Source organism: Myodes glareolus, chromosome 10, assembly GCF_982192425.1.
Source record: "Myodes glareolus chromosome 10, mMyoGla1.1, whole genome shotgun sequence".
Lineage (NCBI taxonomy): Eukaryota > Metazoa > Chordata > Mammalia > Rodentia > Cricetidae > Myodes > Myodes glareolus.
This window is the reverse complement of record NC_142035.1, coordinates 80,092,114-80,097,685: the sequence shown is the minus strand read 5'-3', so window position 1 is coordinate 80,097,685 and position 5,572 is coordinate 80,092,114. Positions and strand designations below refer to the sequence as shown.

The window sequence follows — 5,572 nt, the reverse complement described above, 5'->3', positions numbered from 1 at the left end:
CTCCAGAAAGGGGAGGAAAAAGAATGGAAAAAGTATAGGCCTAAAAAGAAAAGAAAATAGAAAGAACCAAAGTTAAGGTATCTGAAAGAAGGTACAGAAAGCAACGGGGAAGAAAAATCCCTTAAGTTCAGTGCAGGAGGAATGTAAATAAAAACAACAGCAAAAAAGGCGAGGTTTACGGTTGGGAGATCCGCGGCTTCCTCCGTCCGTACTCGCTGTTAGAGACCAGGGCAACAGTCTCGTAGGGAGGCGGGCTTGATCACTGCCTTTCCTGTTCTTAAAGAGCCACACAGTTTCTGAGGTGATTTTCGCCTAATTTTGATAAGAGAGCTCAGTCTCTGGCTCTCACGTACATAAAACTTTAATTTTGATTGAGGAAGCAGCCGAGCGGTGGTGGCGCACGCCTTTAATCCCAGCACTCGGGAGACAGAGGCGGAAGCTGCTTGGTGAGCAGCAGCACCGCTAAAGACCTAAAGACGGAGAGGGGCCAAACTCTGAACCGCGTTTCCATAGCAACATGGGCAGGCGGAGGAAACTCATCAGCGGGGCCACGTGCTGAGTGCTCATAACTCCCCGGCCCCTGGGAAGGTCTGAGACTGGGGCCCCCCGTGGCTCTAACCGGGCCCTCCCCCGCGCGGGCTGACCGGGCAGGAGAGGCCCCCCTCGCCGGAGACTCACGGCCGGCGGTGCGAGTTCATTGCCTGAGGTGAGGCAGGGTGCACAGATTGCCCGTGGAAACACGCACGGCCCGGGGCGGGGCCATGCAGAACGCGCCATAATGGGCCTCAGAGGCGGAGCTGTGGTAGCCGCCGCCGTCCGCTGCTGCTGCCGCCGCTCACAGCCGCTGTCGCCAAAAATTTAGTCAGATAAAAACATTTGTCGCCAAAAATTCAGTCAGATAAAAACATTTATCCCCCAAACATCGTCCCGTCGTCAGCAGGAAGCAGCCAGAGAGATTAATGACGTCCATTTTCCCTCATAAACTTCAGGCAGAACTGGTCGTGATTATCATAATAAAGGCGCGTCAACCTGGTTACCGTATCCTAGGTAACAAAGGCGGACCTTTTGCCTGAGGCAACGGGTGGAATAAAACAATGCTACCTAGAGGTTTTTTCATTTGAATGCAGGGCTGGAGAGATGGCTCAGAGGTTAAGAGCACTGCCTGCTCTTCCAAAGGTCATGAGTTCAATTCCCAGTGAAAACTGCTTTGGTTTTAGACAATAGAGGGGGACTACCAGTGACAGCTTCCCCCAGAGAAAGGATTTCTCTTGCATTCTTTACACTTAATTTTTAATTCAAAATTTTGCTGGTACAGGCAAACAAGATTTGCTTTTTGAAACAGAGACCTGCAAGTCTCTAAGTTCAAAACCAGCCTACTTCCAGTACTGATTGTGCTGAATTTTTACACTGTGAGTTTTTAGTACTCTTAAATGTTAATTTGGGAGGAGAGTTTTGTTTATGTTTTTCTAGGAATGCTGACATACATCTGGATGCCAGCGAGACCGACCAGAGAGATAAAGAAGATGACCCAGTGGATGCTGAGTGTCCTGCTGTGGAAGATTCATGCGGAGGCAGCAGAGATGACCTTCTGGGCGGTGTCAAGAGCAGCTGTTTCACACCATCGACTTGAGCAACACCCTGTGCAACCTCTTATCTCTTAACAATTTTCTGACTGACTCTATTTTGCCTTTTCCTTCCTTAGGAATGGGTGGGAGCAGAGATATTCTTGGCATGCTGTGTATAGGTGGAAGTGCTGTATGTCTTTGATTGGTGTGCTACCTGTTAGCCCAAGTGAGGTGGGACAAGGTCTTTGTGGCACTGGCCTTGGCAGCCTTGGATTGTGTATCCTCACCCCAAGTTTGGCTCTCAGCTTCTAAAGAGCTCATAGGCAATTAGCCATGCATAGCCTTAGCACCCTCTAGGGACCAGATAATCCCACAAAGCACGGAGGAAGGTATGCATTGGCGGAGGGTGTGTCTTGTTTTTCTTTTCTTTAATCGGTCCACACATCATGAGGTGGGGACCAGATTGGAAAATAGTTTTGCCTTATTGCTCTTAAAGACAATAATAGGGGGAGCTGTTGGGAGCCACTTGGAGGCACAGGTGGTCCTGCAGTTTGGAGGTACACCTGGCTTAGCTACATGGGGCTGAGCACCCTTGCCTGCACCCTTGCTTGCACATGCTCAGACCAGCAGAATGGCATTAACCAATCAGGACAGCGTTCAAGCCTCTCCACCGTTTAAAAGCAGCTGCCTCTGGACTCTACTTCCTCTCTCTCTAAGCTTTCTCTCATCCCTGCTCTATCTTCCCTTCCCCCAATTTTCCTCAATCAATGGGCTCCGAATAAAGATGTGACCAGGGAAGGAATTCTCGTTTTTGGTGGCGTTCATTCCTGCTGGTCAGGATGCGCGCCTCAGAGCAAGCTCTGATATGTTGCTTATGTTATCATAAATAATTACTCACTATGTACATTGATGAAACAAGCTCTAATTAAAATTTGTGTGTGCAGCAAAAACAATACAAAGTACAAAGGTAAAAGAGAAGTTGTTGGAAAGAAGAATTTGAGAGTGAGAGGAATGGGAGTGTGAAAGGGGAGTTAGATGTGAAACAATGAATTTTTAGTAGTGGAAAAGTCAAAGATGAAAAAAGTGTGAAAAATGATGCTCCTAAGCACTTGTCTACCTTGACGACTTACATCCACTAGATGCCTACATGTTGATAACTATACAAGTTTTATTTATAATTCTAAAATATGTAAAAAAAACAATATGAGGGGCACCTAGGTTGTTTCCTTGTTCTGGCTATTACAAATAGTGCAGCTATGAACATAGTTGAACAAATACTTTTGTAGTATGATATGGCATCTCTTGGGTATATTTTCAAGAGTGGAATTGCTGGGTCCTGAGGGAGGTTGACTCCCAGTTTCCTGAGAAACCGCCACACTGATTTCCACAGTGGCTGCACAAGTTTGCATTCCCACCAACAATGGATGAGAGTTCCCCTTCCACATCCTCTCCAGCATAGGTTATCATTGGTGTTTTTGACTTTAGCTAATCTGACCGGTGTAAAATGGTATCTCATAGTTGTTTTGATTTGCATTTCCCTGATCGCTAAGGAGGTTGAGCATGTCCTTAAGTGTCTTCTGGCCATTCGAAGTTCATCTGTTGTGAATTCTCTATTCAGTTCAGTACCCCATTTTTTAATTGGGTTAATTAGAGATTTAGTGTCTAGTTTCTTGAGTTCTTTGTATATTTTGGAGATCAGGTCTTTATCTGATGAGGGGTTGGTGAAGATCTTCTCCCAGTCAGAAGGTAGCCTTTTTGTCTTACTGACGGTGTCCTTTGCTTTACAGAAGCTTCTCAGTTTCAATAGGTCCCATTTATTCATTGATTCTCTTACTGTCTGTGCTACTGGTGTTCTACCTAGGAAGTGGTCTCCTGTGCCTATGTCTTGTGCCCTCCTATACACAAAGGATAAAGAAGCAGGGAGGGAAATCAGAGAAACTTCACCTTTCACAATAGCCACAAATTGCATAAAATATCTTGGGATAACTCTGACCAAGGAAGTGAAAGACCTATTTGACAAGAACTTTAAGTCTTTGAAGAAAGAAATTGAGGAGGATACCAGAAAATGGAAAGATCTCCCTTGCTCTTTGATTGGGAGGATCAACATAGTAAAAATGGCAATTCTACCAAAAGCAATCTATAGATTCAATGCAATCCCCATCAAAATCCCATCAAACTTCTTCACAGACCTTGAGAGAATAATAATTAATTTTATATGGAAAAACAAAAAACCCAGGATAGCCAAAACAATCTTATATAATAAAGGAACTTCTGGAGGTATAACCATCCCTGACTTCAAACTCTATTACACAGCTACAGTATTGAAAACAGCTTGGTACTGGCATAAGAACAGAGAAGTCCACCTATGGAATTGAATAGAAGACCCAGATATTAACCCACAAACCTATGAACACTTGATTTTCAACAAGGGGGCTAAAATATGCAATGGAAGAAGTAAAGCATCTTTAACAAATGGTGCTGGCATAACTGGATGTCAACCTGTAGAAGAATGAAAGTAGATCCATATCTATCACCATGCACAAAAATCAAGTCCAAATGGATTAAAGACCTCAACAAACCCTCTTTCAATTGAACTGTATTATGATAACTATTCTCTGTGGTTTTTTTATGATTTAGTCTTTGCATGCTGAGCATTGTAGAACTGCACAATATTTAATTATTTGTGAGTTCTAGGACAATGCAAAAGTGATCAAAAATAAAATATACTTTTTTGGAGATGGACTGTTATGACCTTTTCTTCTCTCTAATGATAGATGTATGTTCTATTTTCTGACTTATGTCATGATAATAAAAGACAAATTGAAATTATGTATGAGTTTTGCCATTAATCTTTATATTGTATAACATATTCCAAATGCAAACAGACATGAATTCAACTCATTTATAAAACCATTGCTTTTGTACAATTTGGGCATGGTAACTCCTACACAGTTGTTTTCCTACTGACAGGACAATCCTGAGGGAACTGAAGCATTCCTCTTTTACTATTTGATGTATGTACATTTTAACATTACACTATGCTATTGTCCTATTCAAGAAGAAAGACAGACTAACCACACAACACTACAGCTTACTCTTTCTTTCTCACTTCTTTTGCTTTATTTCTTCTGGATGTATAATGGACTATTAAAGAAACGGTACACAATGAAGAAAATATAACATACTTCCTGCCACATTAATGCCACATAACAGCACTGCATAGGTTTGTTTTATGGCAGAGGACACGTCCTTCACACACTATAACACAGTGATGGATATATTACTTACTGAATGTGAGGTAGTTGTTGTGACTGTCAGGTGTGAATGCAGTGTCAAGATATCAAGGCAAACATCCACTTACAAGATCTCTCTGTTCATGCTGGTACTTCTTTTTTCATCTGACTTCACTTACAAAACACACAATAAAATATGAGAATAATTGTTGCAACATTGTGGGACTAAGTATAGAGAATTCTGCAAGGAATAGAAATATGACACGACCTGATATTCCTCTCTTTGGCATTTGTCTTAAGGATTTGATATTCTATTCTATAGATCCATGTTCAACAATGTTATTTGCTGTCCTATTTACAATAACTAGGAAATGAAACTATGACAAATGTTCTTCGAAAGATGAATAGATAGTAAAACTGTGGTACCTATATACATTGGAATACTACTCAGCTGTAAAAAACTAATTATGAAATTTACAGATATGTGAGTGGACCTAGCATGTTCAGTGAGGTAAGTCAGACACAGAAAGAGAAAAACCACATGTTTTCTATCTTCTGAGATTCAAGGAACCATGGTATGAGTTAGGTGCTTCAAAGGGAAGTAACAGGATCCAGGCAGCATGACACAGGAAACAGAAAAACTGGAGACGAGGATCCAATTGGGGATCTCTCTCTCTCTCTCTCTCTTTCTCTCTGACTCTCTCTTTATCTCTTCCATCCACAATTTCATTTATACATTTTTCCAATACTTACTGAATAAACTCTATGCCAAAT

At 42.0% G+C, this 5,572-nt stretch overlaps 1 pseudogene; it reads left to right on the top strand.

Moving 5' to 3' along the window:
- The first annotated feature begins 524 nt into the window (after window positions 1-524).
- On the top strand, window positions 525-734 carry LOC148120710 (Nuclear RNase P; annotated as a pseudogene).
- The last annotated feature ends 4,838 nt before the right edge of the window (window positions 735-5,572 follow it).